The sequence below is a fragment of the Capra hircus genome, chromosome 1 (genome assembly GCF_001704415.2).
Source record: "Capra hircus breed San Clemente chromosome 1, ASM170441v1, whole genome shotgun sequence".
NCBI classification, from domain to species: Eukaryota; Metazoa; Chordata; class Mammalia; order Artiodactyla; family Bovidae; genus Capra; species Capra hircus.
Window position 1 is genome coordinate 78,409,885 of NC_030808.1, and position 16,258 is coordinate 78,426,142.

Consider the following 16,258-nt stretch of genomic DNA (forward strand, 5'->3'; position numbering starts at 1 on the left):
TGCGGCTCCTTTCTCTTCTCTCACCTCCCAGGAGGTGCTGGGATTTCACCAGACTCCCCACTCTGTCCAAAGCTCCCTTAGTTGAAGGAGGGAAATATGACATGAGAAGGTGCACCTGGTGCAGAGGGCCTATGAGCTGGTATCAGCAACAAAGAAAGGAAAAAGGAGAAAAGACAGTAGAGAAAACTCCAAGCGAACTGAGAATGAGAGAATCCAATGACAGTCTAAGAAGAACGGCCATACTTACACAGGAGCAGTGCATACAGAGTCCCAAACATGGGTACTTCAACCAGCAGCATGTACAGTAATGCCAGGTGCCACAAAATTTCTTGTCAATGTCTGAAATAAAGCAGGTTACTCTAGGGCAGGCAAAGTCAAAGGCCCTTTTCTCTCATCTTTCAGACCAATTACAAGTTCCAGGGAATATTTGTGGACTTAGGTCAGGGAAGTTTGACTCGGGGGGACAGTCTTGTGGCTTTCAAACCAGAAAAAGTCAAGTCAGGTCTGATTTACTGTTTACAAGTAACGGAAATTTGAACAAGTAACTTATCTGTCCTGATCAGCCCTCGGTTCTTAATAACATGTAGAAAATTATTATAATCAACTTCCATTATAAAGACAAATTATGGATGAATAATATGCCATAAACTGTGATACAGTTACTAGCATACCAAATTATTTCAAGGTAGAATTGAAGCTACTAGAAATAAAATCTTTATTTCTACCACTGATCAACTACCAAGGCCCATCCTTCCAAGCCTGTGATATCTTTCCCAGAATTCCAAGAAGGCAGGCCGCCCCTAGTCTATGCCTCCTCTCTGCCTCTCTATTTTATCTCCCATACAGCATCTATCACTGGGAGAAGCATTTGCTGATTTGCATGTCCCTCTTTGCTAACAGACTGGGAGCTCAGATTGTGTTGTATTTGCCTGAATATCCAGCATCTGGCAGAAATTCCTGAAACATGCAATATCCTTAGAACAAATTGGTAGGAGATGAAGAATTATACTCTATAGATTTCTTATCCATCCTTTCTTAGATTGGACTTTTTAATCTTTCTTTTTTTTTTTCTCTTCTTAATCATTCTGAGTTTTATTCAGAGTCAGGACCACAGGTTGCATAAATGGAAAAGTATGATTAGGCACATTGTGGTTTGTCCTCTGCTTTCCTGTAGAGATTCTAAGTTTCCCTAGATTGGCAAACTTCTTCTGTAAAGAGCCAGATAGTAAATATTGTAGGGTTTGTGGGCCATTTGGTCGCTATCTTAACTACACAACTCTTCTGTGCAGAGAGAAATCAGCTCCAGACAGCACAAACAAATGGGTATGACTGAGCTCTGATAAATATTTACAAACACAAGTAGTGGACCAGATTTGGCCCACGAGCCACAGTCTGACCCTTGTCCTAGATACATAACTCAAATCTTTTTTCCTACTATTTCCAGCAGTTCCAAGTCACTCAGATAATGTGAAACACTATGTATCAAATGTCTTATTGCTCCAACAACCAATCCTAAATTGCAACCAAGTGTGTAACACTTGTGAAAATGCTTGTGTCTTGATTTTCAGTCTTTAATCTGACAGCACCTGGTATATGTCCACTGAAACCCAACCACAAGGATGGAAGATAACAGAAAAGACTAACAGTGCAACCAGTGTGCACGTCTCTTGGCTAAGATGAGCAGAAATGAAGATGCAGTCACACGGGCAAGCACCCAGGGTTAGAAACCATGTCTCAGTGACCGAAGAAGAATGTATGGCCCGCTTTACCCTAATACAGTGTCCAACATGGAATGAATACAGGGTAAACACCCAAAAGACAGATGATGGGGAAACGTGATTCTGGCCCACAGGCATTATTCTCAACAGGAACTGCTAGATTTTATAATGATATCGACTTCAAGAAGTTCTATATGTCTTTTTCTTTAACTCTTTCATGGATTCATAACACTTACTCAGTTGTTTTTGTCTCCATTACCAAATAACAAGTTACTTCCTAGCCAAATTCTGTATATCTCTATCAGCATATAGCAAAACATCTGTCATATTGAGGGCCTTAACTTTAGTAGAATGAATGAATGGGTGGGTAGACTGATAGATGGATAAATGGATAGATGGTTTCAGAGCACCAGTCAGACTATCAAGTGAGGAATTTTTCTAAATATGAAACATCTCATCAGGTGGTAAACTGATAGACAGATAAGTTATAAATAGTAAATGACTACAGAGATAAAGAAAAAGGACAAGGCGAAAGTGAAATTCGTAATTATTACCTATGGCTGAGGCAAATTCCTTCAGGAAGAATTGATCAAAGTCTCCTTTGTGCTTCCTTGGTATCCTGCTCATTACACCTAGTTCACAAATGTGGAAACAGCAATTGACACATGTGTCTCCGTTCCTCGATGATGAGCTCTCTGCGGATAGGACTCATGGCTGACTCAGGAATTGATTGCTCCTCTCTGTCTCAGAGGCTGCTTCATTTCTTCTGTGGCCCACTGATCTAGGAAAAGCCTTCAAAGCTCTCTGAAGAGAGAGCTTTTGGATGCCCTTCAGGGAACATGGGAGTTTTGCTGTCCCCTCAGCACTAAAAAGATGGTCTTTATGTAGGCTGCAATTTCACCTGTGGTTATCACCCCACAGGCGGCTGGGTTTCGCCGCAGGAGCTCTGAGTTCTCACAGGGTCAAGTCCAGTCTGGGACTTCCCAGGTGGCTCAGTGGTAAAGAAACTGCCTGCAATGCAGGAGATGCAGGTTTGATCCCTGGGTCAGGAGGATCCTCTGAAGAAGAGAATGGCAACCCACTCCAGTATTCTTGCCTGAGAATCCCACGGACAGAAGAGACTGGCGGGTTACATACAGTCCACTGGATTGCAAAGAGTTGGATGCGACTGAGTGCGCACACATGCCAGTCCAGTCTCCTTTGGAGTGGTTAGGATGAGGGCTGGTTTGGTTACAAATGTTGAAAGTAGAAAAGCATTAAATCAAAGTGCCCCAACTGTCATCTAAACCTGGAGGCCACTCTGGCAAATAGCCCCATCCCCACTTCCTTCAAGGATGTTCTTTTTTTTTTGGCTTGAGTAGTGACAAAGTAACAATAGTCTGGATCAGGCATCATCGTTCACCTGTAAATGGTACTGTCACAGCTAGATGCATTGGAAGTTTAAAGCTATTTTAACTTTAGGGTTTGGGGAACTCTAATTAGCTTTTCATTGTCATTTTTTAATGTAAAATTTCCTTTGTGGAATTTACTTAAAATATGGAATATCCTTGATACAAAGAGAACATTCCTGCTATTAAGCTGGACGTGACAATGAAATAGCACTTTGACAAGGTAACAGGATGATAAAAACATTTTGTAGCAAACACTTCACATGCCAGAATTAGAATCAAGCAAACACTCTTCCTATCTTAAAGCACAGAAAAGAAGGAAGACATTTTCAGAGAAAGAAAACATATTTATTTTTGACATGTGCATCTTAGGTTGGTTACAAGAGGTAAGAGACAGATATAACCTAGCAACGTGCTGGCCTGAACTGGCTAATAATAAAATAGAAAAGGGAAAAAATAAACCCCCAGTGTCAGACCCACCTCAGGTGGAAATTTTCTTGGTGCTTGACCACCAAAGTCTACAGTTAACTCTGGAGAAATCCGCCAGCCTCAGGAACACTGAAAACAAACAACTAATGAGGGTATCATTTATGTAAAATAACGGTACCCTGCAGAAAATGGTTCTAGAAGCATGGGGGCTAGAGAGAGCAATGGAAGGGAAGGGGGAAAAGAAAAGAGTAGGACAAGAAGACAAAGTTTTCACTGCAGTGGGTCAAAGCTGATATCTTGATGAGAGCTGAGTCGGGCCTACAGTTATCTCATGGTTCCCTTCCCATCCATATTCCTTGTTGAATATTCATTATCTGAAAAGAAGGATGCCACAAGCCAGTCGTGAGCACTCTCCAGGATCTATCTTCCCATCCTGATCTGGCATTAGGTGAATCCCTGCTGGCTCAGTGCATTCTCAGGGGCCTGGCTATACAGTAGAAATAAGGCACTGTCCTTTGCGAGATCATGCCGGTATTAGAAATAAGCCAACATCCTTTGTCTAGCTTGCACAGTCTCTATAGAAATAAACATGTAGGTCATTTTATCCAAGTAATTCTTAGGGAAAGAGTAATCTGAAGTTGATGGCATCATGTGCTAAGATCAACGCAGAGTGCCAGTTTATTACTGGAACACGAGAGAAGTCCAATTCAAATTTTCCTCCTTTTGTAGTACTCTATTGTCTATGAAGCACTTTCTCACTGAGTCTCACATTTAAACCTCACCGTAGCAGAATGAAACAGACAGGACAAATAGAAATACCCTGGATTTCCACATCAAAACACTGAAACCCAGTGAGACCAAATAACTAGAGTCCTATCTTCTGACCGCAGGCCCTGTGTTCTGGCCACAGATGGTGTGGCTCCATTCACCAGAGTTGCTCAGCCTTAATTATGAAAGAGTAACACTTTTTGAAAAGTGAATAATATGCTAGAGTAGCGAAGGCAGAGCAGAAAAGGATCCGTCAGGACGACAGTGATACGTTCGGGAAACGACCGGCAATGACCCTTTTCTTGAAAGAACGTGCTTGAGAGAAATTTGGATGCTCAGATGGTCTCTATTAAATCTTTGTGGCCAAAGTGGAGGCAAAATGCTTGCTCTGAGGACTCAAGTGAACACACACTCTGTCTCATGCCCACACGTCTTTTATTATCTTTTACGGATCCAAAGGGGGATGGGGATGGGGATGGCAGAGAAAGGCTTCTCTTAGCCTTGGAAGAGCCTCAGTAGCAGCTGTGTCCTGCGGTGCAAACACACCAAATTAAACAAAAACGAAGAGAGGGCAAGAGAAAAGGAGCAAGTGAATTGAGTCTTCTCTTCTGTTTACACTTCCTGACAAATATTTTGTCACTAATGAAAGATCCATTCACGAAGCCCTATCTTCTAATTAGATGCTTCCAACCAGATCCTGCAGCAGAAGCCCCTTAGTCAGACCAGGCCAGGTCCCCTGATACAAAGCACTGGATGGAGATCACAGTTAGGGTCCCGAGGTAGGCAGTGGCCTGCACAGGACAGATACAGAGCTGTCATGGTGGGGCTGGGGGTGGGAAGGGCACTGTGCTCATCTCCAAGTGGGGATACACACGGAAATCCAAGACTAAAGAGCTCCAAATAGCAGTTCTAACTGCATAACAGGAGGAATGAGGGGATGGAAGGACGTTTTCGCAGAGCATCCATTACAGGCTAAGCATTAAGCCAGGCACTGACATGCTCCCTCAGCTAATACAGGCTGACACCCTGCTTGGCGTGCATTATCCACACTGAGGTTCAGGAAGGGGAAGCGACCTAGCTCTACAGAAATGTCCAGGAAGTGGCACTGAGATTTGTACTGAGATCACAATGATCCCAGAGACTGCCTTTGGTCCTTTTCCAGCTGCCTGAGGATTTCCTGGGTTTATGTTTCTAACTCACAGCACAATGTAATATCCAGAAGACATGGGCTTTGTTTCCACCTCAGGAACAATTTAGCCACCTTCTACCAAGTGAGGGCATCAGACAAGAAGATTTCTAAGGAAAATTTCAGATCTGATAAGGTGAAAATTCTAGGGAACTCTAGGGGCTTTCTGCACCTAAATGTGGCAAGCTACCAGTGGTTTTGAGGTCACGCTTCACATGGCAGCTAACCGTGGGTGGGTCTACTTCATATCCTTACTTTTATAAGCTAAAAGCTACCTCACTTCTGTGGGCTTCAACTGCCTCATCAGTAACACAGAGACAATAACAACCCTGCTTAACTAACTCAAATTTGCAGGGAGGATCAAATGAGTTTACAGTACTTTATATACAGAGCCACTCTGTAAATATTATCAGCACTCCAGCTCGTCCAAGAGTTAGCTTTATAGGATTCCAGAATTGCCTCAGTATGTAAGACACTGGGAAAGGTTCTAAGGCATTGCTGTTCCAGATGATGGACTGAGCTTCTAATGGCCCTGTTGGCCACTCCCTTGGGTAAATTCTACAGGAACATGGAGGGCAGATAGACATTAGGATCCTAAAGTGAATGACTGAAGCTATACAGTATATTTCATCCTCATAATGCCTTATCATAGCAACAATATCATTGTTTCCCCACAAAAATCCTCTACTTTAAAGAAAGAATATTTTCTCAGCAGGTGAGGGGACAAATATAATCCAAAGGCATATCAGAATTGATTTAGTTTTACCTCTTTGTTTAAATTTAGGAAATCTGAAACCCAAGTTTCAGGAGATATAAACAAAGGTATAAGATATCAAGATGTTTGGTTCTTAACATTTACCTAATGGCTAGATATTTCTATTTTCTGCCAATTTTGCTTAGAACTGCCTTCATTCTTTTGATCTAAATTATTTAAAGATTTTTTTTGGTGGAGGGGGGATTCTTTTCCTTTTTTGTTGTTCAAAGAAAGATATTTGATATTGGTAAAGGAAGCACACAAAACATTTCTTCCGAATGTACTATCCTTTAGGAGATATTTTCTTATGACCAAGGAAAGAAGGGCTCAGTAAGTTTCTCTGAAGCTACACTCAATTACAAGGGACCACACAGCAAAACTGATTGAGAAAGAATGGATCCAGTTTTCTACACAATAGCTATTTATGGGCACCCATCACCAGGAGGAGAAGGGGACGACAGAGGATGAGATGGCTGGATGGCATCACTGACTTGATGGACGTGAGTCTGAGTGAACTCTGGGAGTTGGTGATGGACAGGGAGGCCTGGCGTGCTGCGATTCATGGGGTTGCAAAGAGTCGGACATAACTGAGCGCCTGAACTGAACTGAACTGAACCACCTATAAGAAGAAAATGACACTGCATTCCATCTGTGAGTCCACACCTCAAGGAAAGCATCTATTTTGAGTCATATGTTCCTTAACAGGGATGAGGGCAATATTCTGAATACATATGTGGTCCTCAAAATCATATTAATAAAGAATCATTAAGAATAGGTAATGGTCACCCAGAGGAAGAGACACTGAAAGCACAAGTGAGTATTGTCTTCAGTATACTAAAAAATTTAAAAAGCCAGGTAGACAGGTATGCTCTTCCTTCCTTCTTCCAATATCAGAGGAAATGTTCCAGAGCTTAGAAGGGACCAGAACTTGGAGATTTTTCAGCTTAATAAAAGCAGAATAGATCTATTCAAAGATGGGATGAACTGTTTTGGAAGGTAGTAAGCATCTTATCACTGAGAACAATTGAGTTTATGGTAACTAAAAGAACTATACAGTATGTGTCAAACTGGGCTAACTGTTGACATGTATTTTCTCATTTATTCTTTACCACAATCCTATAGGCATATGCTATCAATACCATTTTTGCAAACGAGAATGATAAAGTTTAACATCACATAGCAAATAGAGGGAAAGAAAAATTTTGAGCCAAGTTCTGCCTCATTTCAAAATATACACTGACCTCTTCCTGTTCCTTTCCTTCTCTGCTCCCTAGACCAGGCCACAACCACCTAGGAATGGATCTTTCCAATAAATATAAGATTTAGAACAACTGATTTTCCTTTTGTTGAGGTAACTGAATCTGTCAGTTTTATGCCATCTATCACCCATAATGTATGGTGATTCCTTCCAACTGTTGAGTCCCTGAGTGAAAGACACCATCATGCCATATGGCAAAACTTCACAGATGAAGCCACATACCCCGGATCCTTAACATAAAAAGTTAACCTCCTAAAAGGAGACCTTAACAAACACTGCATGAGGGCATTTATTCCATTTCTTAGTCAGGCACTGTGTGTGGCTGAAGGAAAGTTGTTGACTACTAAATGCTAACCAAACATCTTATTTTTAGAAGAATATTTAGCTCCATCTTTATAGTGTCTGGACTTGTAACTACCCATTTCTCTAACATTAAGCTGAGCCACACAAGAAAATTGCTACAGTGATAGTATTTCCAGGGCACACTGAGTCACTGTCCAATGTCTAAAATGGGAAATAAATAATTTGTGAAGATTTGTTGGCACAGTGAGGAGGAGGATACTCTACGGTTGGTATTCTGTAGTAAACCTCAGGGTTTAATGTAGGGGAAATGATCTATTCCCCCCAAAGGGGGTTGCTAACTTTAAAAAGAAAAAAAATAGTTCAGGCTTAGGAATAAGAAAGCAAGAGTGGGCAAAGGCTAGTATCACCAATAATTATCAAGCTTAACTGCTGTAAAAGCAAAGATGTGGTTTGCTCCTGACAGTAACAGGCCTTTTGGGGAGAATGAATGATCAGGGTCACCCGACCCAGCAACCAGCCAAGAGCGAGGCCAAGGTTCAAAGCCTTCCACATTCAGATCCCAGGCCACATAGAAAGAAAAGAGTTCTATCAGAACAGGACAAATGTCACAGCTATTGTGGGAGGTTGCCCTGTCTCCATGTGAATTAACAGAAGCCTTGTGTCTGTACTCCATCCATCCGAAACTTTCCTTTGCTGCCAACTTTACCTCAAAAGGAAAAAAAAGAAGAAGAAGAAGAGAAACAAAACAAGCCCAACTGATTATACAGGCAATGGTAATATACCTGTCTTCACTGCAGCCAACACTATTTTGATCAAACCTAAGCTTCTTTTAAGATCGTTCTGCAACAAATAATTCTCTTCAATTTTCATCTTTTCATAGGTGAAGAGAAAGGAAAGGATAAAAGAAACAAACAAAACTCAAAATACTATTTACTCTCCCAGCAGAGCAGCATGGTGTAAACAGAAATAATAGTTACGCTCCTGGTTTCTGAACCCTCACAGGGTTGCTGTAGAAAATAATTTTAATGGAGAGCCAGAGAGTCTTGCAAAACACATAACGAAGCCATAATAAAATGGGATACTTATCCTGCTGCTCCGATTAGACCACTTCCATTCAATGGTTGTAACTAATGGCTTGTTTTTCCTCTGGTATTAGGAGCCCTATTACTGTGCTGAACATAACATACCTCATTTTGTTTTCCTAGCCATGCTTGTCTCTTTCACTGATGACTGCAATTCGATATTTATGAAATCACATAAAAATAATGTATAATCTTCCCTATTACTCCCTCCCAAATTGTATAAAATTATTCAGAGGACAATAGATTAATGTACACTCCAATGCATGTGCCCTTTTTTTCTAACCACTGCTAACTGACAGTCTCTATCCCTCGCTCGTTCGCTCGTTCTCTCTCTCTCTCTCTCTCTCTCTCTGGCTGGAGAACACACTGTACTTTGGAGATAATTGACTGTGGAATATGATGATGTTTATTCAAAAACAGGTCACACAGACTGCAATTTGAGAGTCTTCCTTTATCCTCCTTACTTATTCTCATCCAAGGGAAACGCATAATACCGTTTCCTGCAAATCAGAAATATGGAGTCTTAATTACTTCTTCAGATTTAACCTCCTGAGCAAGAATCCGCTGCAAATGTACCCACCTCCTTGGAGACCGGCAAGGTTTAGAAAACACTTTCGATCACTCACGCGGAACAAACTGGGATGAGATAGATGGTGCACTTATTTTAATAGTCTGTTCTACTGTTTCCAAATCAGCACATTATGGCATTTAGACTGTGTTTTCTTGGGAATTTCACAAATGGACAGTAACAGCTGGGTGGGAAGGTGTTGTATGGTAGGGGAATCTCGGGCTATCAATAACCTGGGGCCACGGTATGGACATGAAGACCGGTCCTTGACCTGACGGTAGAACTTTTCCTCCTGTCTACTGCCAGCACGTTCTGACTAATTCGAGTAAAAATATGCAGTTGTCCAAAAGGCAATGGGAATTCTGTCACTGAGGGTGTACCTGTGTAAATCATTGATTCTGTATGAAGAAGCAATCATGTTGAACTGGTTGAATTTCAGCCTAAGGTGACTTTCATGGGGATCTGGTTCTCTATCTGTAATCCATTCAAATTTCATGTTAAAGATCTAGGCCAGACAGCGGGTAGAGCAGGTGACTAGTAGCACATTGTGTCCTCCACCCGCGACACCCACTCCCCACAAGAGTCTATTACTTCCCCGCCTCATCGCCTTGTAGTCCAATGCAGGCCTGTGTTTAGGAAATGGGGGCGTGTGTGTGTGCTCAGTCGTGTCTGACTCTGTGACTCCATGGACTCGTGTGACTTCTGCAGGCTCTTCTGTCCATGGGATTTTCCCAGCAAGAATACTGGAGTAGGTTGTCATTTCTCCCTCCAGAGGATCTTCTGGACCTACAGATTGAACCTGAAGATTCCTTACCACTGAGCCACTAGGGAAGCACTTAGAAAATGGGGGCAGATCACAATCACAGTGACTTCATTCACTGAAGTCATTTAATACATGTTTATCATGTCCCAGATGCTCAGAAATATGATAGATCTAGACATATAAACCTGGAGTTCAGTTAAATGAAGTTTAAGAGCTATGGATTAATTTGTCATTTGACATATCATTATTGATATGTCCTTGGTATCTACTTAGAAAAGTTATCAATAAATTTGTGAGCTAAATACTAAGCATCTTGCTTCATGGGCTCTTTAGGAATTTGTAAAGAGAAAGGAGTCCAATCACCTTGTTTTGTAAAAGTGAGAAAAAAAGAGATAAATGACTCATCTAAAATGACTTATGGATTATTAACTGGAGCTACCACCTAGGATTTCCGATGCAGAAAAGTTTGCTTTCCTATATCCAACATTACTTCATTTTTAAAAATCAGCTTAGTCACTTAGATCTGGTATTGACTTAACAAATGTTTACTGAGTGTTTACTGTGCCATCTGAGGGCTTCTAAGTCGAGGAATAAATGTTCATTATTTCAAGGGAAGTACACATTGTTTTATCCCCCGAGGCCTTCTCTCATTTCCCATGGCATCAGATTTCAAAATAAAGAACTTCTGGATTCCAATATATGAGCAAAGGCACATGGGATGTTGGTGTACTGAGGCCATTTCCAGCCCCTGCATACGCGGAGGGGAGCACCCCAGGGACTCCAGCAGTGGTGTCTGTATTTCCCTTGAACGCACATGTTCAGCTTGCATGTGGTTCAGAACGCCCTCTCTGAGCATGTCAAAACAGTCTGACAAAGCCTGCTCTCACCATATTGGTGGGGGGCTAGAACCAAACGTGCTGGGAACCTTTTGAGAACAAGTTGTCTTATGAGATGCATACTCCACAATTCAAATGAAAGCACTAGAGAAACACATCCAGACTCTGTTTGGGTAGATGCAATGCAGGCTTTCTAAACTGTCACTACTGATGGCCAAGAAGCACAGTTAAAACAGAGAACCTTTCTAACAACCCAGAATATGAGATTACAGATTTCTGAAAGCTCAGAATATGAAGAAATTTATCCTTTCTTTTTCCAGCTGTCTATGAATTATTGGGGCTTCCCTGGAGGCTCAATGGTAAAGAATGTGCCTGTGATACAGGAGACACAGGTTCAGTCCTTGGATCAGGAAGATCCCCTGGAGAAGGAAACGGCAACCCACTCCAGTATTCATGCCTTGGAGAAACCCATGGACAGAGAAGCCTGGCAAGCTAGTCCATGGGTCATAAGAGTCAGACATGGCTTAGCAACTAAAATAGCATCACTATGGAATCAATGCTGAACACTGACCTTCATAGTTTAAGCATAAAATTTTAACACAGAGCCTGTGAAACTTGCAACCAGGAATAACAATAATTTCAATCTGGCTGCAGATTCTGTTATGTCCCAGGTTAGGAGGATGGAGTGGTCATGGAGAACCAGAACAGTGGTAGGCTGGGAGACCTCGAGCTAGTCTCCATTCTATCTTCTATGCCTACAAGGCATTGAGCACAGGGCTCTAAGCATTACTTTCCTTCTCATTTCCTACCTGACTGACATCTTCAGGAGCAGGGACTGTATCTTCTCTATCTCAGACAGGCAGCCCCTATCACAGGTTTGAGCATTCTTTGGCATTTCCTTTCTTTGGGATTGGAATGAAAACTGACCTTTTCCAGTACTGTGGCCACTGCTGAGTTTTCCAAATTTGCTGACATATTGAGAGCAGCACTTTCACAGCATCATCTTTTAGAATTTGAAATAGCTCAACTGGAATTCCATCACTTCCACTAGCTTTGTTCATAGTGATGCTTCCTAAGGCCCACATGACTTCACATTCCAGGATGTCCAGCTCTAGGTGAGTGATCACACCTTAGTGATTATCTGGGTCGTGAAGATCTTTTTTGTACAGTTTTTCTGTGTATTCTTGCCACCTCTTCTTAATATCTTCTGCTTCTGTTAAGTCCATACCATTTCTGTCCTTTATCGAGCCCATCTTTGCATGAAATATTCCTTTGGTATCTCTAATTTTCTTGAAGAGATCTCTAGTCTTTCCCATTCTATTGCTTTCCTCTATTTCCTTGCATTGATCACTGAGGAAGGCTTTCTTATCTCTCCTTGCTGTTCTTTGGACCTCTGCATTTTCTTTTTACAGCTATTTGTAAGGCCTCCTCAGTCAGTCATTTTGCTTTTTTGCATTTCTTTTCCTTGGTCATCTCACACACTAGTAAAGTAATGCTCAAAATTCTCCAAGCCAAGCTTCATAATATGTGAACCTTGAACTTCCAGATGTTCAAGCTGGTTTTAGAAAAGGCAGAGGAACCAGGGATCAAATTGCCAACATCCGCTGGATCATGGAAAAAGCAAGAGAGTTCCAGAAAAAACATTCATTTCTGCTTTATTGACTATGCCAAAGCCTTTGACTGTGTGGATCACAACAAACTGTGGAAAATTCTGAAAGAGATGGGAATACCAGACCACCTGACCTGCCTCTTGAGAAACCCATATACAGGTCAGGAAGCAACAGTTAGAACTAGACATGGAACAACAGACTGGTTCCAAATAGGAAAAGGAGTACACCAAGGCTGTATGTTGTCACCTTGTTTGTTTAACTTATATGCAGAGTACATCATGAGAAATGCTGGGCTGGAGGAAGCATAAGCTGGAATCAAGACTGCTGGGAGAAATATCAATAACCTCAGATATGCAGATGACACCACCCTTATGGCAGAAAGTGAAGGAGAACTAAAGAGCCTCTTGATGAAAGTGAAAGTGGAGAGTGAAAAAGTTGGCTTAAAGCTCAACATTCAGAAAACTAAGATCATGGCATCTGGTCCAATCACTTCATGGAAAATAGATGGGGAAACAGTGGAAACAGTGGCTGACTTTATTTTTCTGGGTTCCAAAATCACTGTGGATGGTGATTGCAGCCATGAAATTAAAGGATGCTTACCTCTTGAAAGGAAAACTATGACCAACCTAGACAGCATATGAAAAAGCAGAGACATTACTTTGCCAACAAAGGTCTGTCTAGTCAAGGCTATGGTTTTTCCAGTAGTCATATATGGATGTGAGAGTTGGACTATAAAGAAAGCTGAGCACTGAAGAGTTGATGCTTTTGAACTGTGGTGCTGGAGAAGACTCTTGAGAGTCCCTTGCACTGCAAGGAGATCCAACAAGTCCATCTTAAAGGAGATCAGTCCTGGGTGTTCATTGGAGGGACTGATGTTGAAGCTGAAACTCCAACACTTTGGCCACCTGATGCAGAGAGCTGACTCATTTGAAAAGACCCTGATGCTGGGAAAGGTTGAGGGCAGGAGGAGAAGGGGACGACAGAGGATGAGATGGTTGGATGGCATCACTGACTCAATGGACATGGGTTTGGGTGCACTCTGGGAGTTGGTGATGGACAGGGAGGCCTGGCGTGCTGCAGTTCATGGGGTCGCAAGGAGTCGGACATGACTGAGCGACTGAACTGAACTGAGCACAGGTTTGACACATGGTAAGCGTGCACTTAACCTGCACACTCAATCAAAGTGTGCAGAGTAAGTGACAGAAACAAAGGCTTGAACTTGATGTTACATAAACCCTTCTCTAGCACTCAAGTTTAGTTCAGCCAAGAAAACATAAGGGTGGTTGCTTGAACGTCTGAGAAAAAGGATGATATAAGGAAGAAAGTTTTGATTCCAGAATCTGAGGCAGTAAGAGCTTCTGGGAACTTGCTTTTTATTAAGGTTTATGGAATTACATTTTATATGGAACATTTTCATTCAGCCTTTTCTACAGATCCCCTTAAAATATATCTTGTGCTGAATCACTAGACTGACTGAAACAGGTAGTACAGTTCTGGCCTAATCAAGCTATGCAGTTTATCTGATAGTTCCATGGCAGACAGAATGTCTGGAACAGAGCAAAAAATGAGATCACAAAGTAAAAAAGCTTCAAATTAATTCTCATGACCAAAAGCAAAAAAAGAGAAAAAGAAGTATGCAGTATCACATTATATAATACTTTGATGAAACATCAGTCAAAGACAGACCGGTAATAGTTTGAAGAATTACTGTATGAGAGATATACAGATAGTTTTCAATTATATCCCTGCCATTTTACTTGTAAATATTGTGACTGCATTACTTGCCATTTGTCAGAAGACTGATTGATTCTTTTTATTGGCATATTTCTCTCACCCCACTCAATTTTATTTTAATATACTCACACCATTAGAATAAGTTATCTGAGGAAAAAAATCAGCACAGAGAGCAAAATTATGTGAAATCTAAATGTGTTCAAGACAAGTGTGTTCATTCACTTAAATGGAAGAGTAGTCTTTGTACGCAGGCCTGTGTGCTCAGCCGCTTCAGTCGTGTCTCTTTTCAGCCCCATGGACTGTAGCCTGCCAGGTTCCTCTGTCCATGAGATTCTCCCAGGAAGAATACTGGAGTGGGTTGGCATGCCCTCCTCCAGGGGATCTTCTAGACCCTGGGATCAAACCAGCATCTCCTGGGTCTCCTGCATTGTATGCGGATTCTTTACCACTGAGCCACTGGGAAAGCCCAGTCTTTGTATAATCTTTTCTATTATTATACCTAAAAACTCAGTACACAGATAGTCATTCCCACTGGAGAGTAATATTAATAGTGCTCACAAGACTTCTATCTGTCATCATGATCCCTTACAATACCAGGCACGTTAGCAGCAGATTCATCATTACCTCTACTCCTGAAATTACACTAAGAAGAGTTGTGGAAGTCATGGCAAATCAATACAACATTTACTGAATGTGCGTTCTGTGCAAAGAACTGTGTTTCTGCAGTGAAGCGGGAGGCAACCTTCTATGGGTTCTGTTTAGATGGACTGATGCTACCAGCCATCAGCCACCAAGATATTGTGTACTTTACTACAGGGATGATAGGGAAGAAAAGGGATGTCCCTTACTCTCATGAGACTCACAATCTAGTATGTTGATCGTAAAATGCTTTTTCTCACAAAGATTAAAATAACCAACAGATCTATATGACTTGACAGAATCATGCAAAGATGACTGAACATTCAAATATCCCTACTGGTTTCTACTGGTTCTGTCCCCAGGTCACACTGAGTGATTCTGGGCCAACTTCTTGCCTCAGATAGTCTGTGAATGAGACGTTTTTCTAGACTTTTCTCCCTCCGAGCCATGAAAAATTCATAAAGAAGGCCATGCCTAGACTGTCTTCTATGGGAGTGAGAAAAGCCGCTGGAATAACCAAGGCAAATGAACAAATGGGGCTGGGGTAGGGGAGGGTAAGATAATACAAGCAAATCCTAAATATCGGAGAGAGCTAAAGAACAGCGAGAGAAACAAACAGCCAGACAAACATGGAGCATCAACATTGCCACCAAATATCACTGGAGAATGACTTGGGTTTGATCCATGGGTCGGGAAGATCTCATCACTGGAGAATATACTCTATTTGTCCCCGGCTGCTAGAATTGAAACATGGGGTCTTTGTGGAAGTGCTGTTTGAAGTCTATTTCTGGTGAAGTGGACAAAGCTATTAGCTTAATTCCTTCAGATGCTGTCACAGAAATGACCTAAGGGATCCCACAACAAAGATGTGATCAGACGTTCTGAACCTTGGACATGGCATCAAACTTTGAAGGGCATTTCAGAAAAGCATGGATATTGGCCACCACATCAGGGATTGCCCCTTATTTCATTTGTCTCGACCATGTAGCCAAATAAAACTTTAAATGTTACAGATACAGAAAATGTCCTGTAAAGGTGCAGCTATATGGAGCTTCAGTTGTCTGGAAGGTCCTTTTGTATCACCAGTACAAATCCCAGCCATCCTTTAGGCCAGATCAAATGCTGCTTCCTGATTACTCAGGCTTAATGTGAGCCTAAATCATTTGATACCAGTAGATTTTATCTTTAAAAGCTCTGGTTGTGTGCATGCATGCTAAGTTGC

At 41.7% G+C, this 16,258-nt stretch overlaps 1 protein-coding gene across 7 annotated transcripts in view; it reads right to left on the minus strand.

Moving 5' to 3' along the window:
- LPP (LIM domain containing preferred translocation partner in lipoma) overlaps nt 1-16,258 on the minus strand; it is a 739,124-nt gene that overhangs the window by 247,306 nt on the left and 475,560 nt on the right. The window lies entirely within an intron of this gene.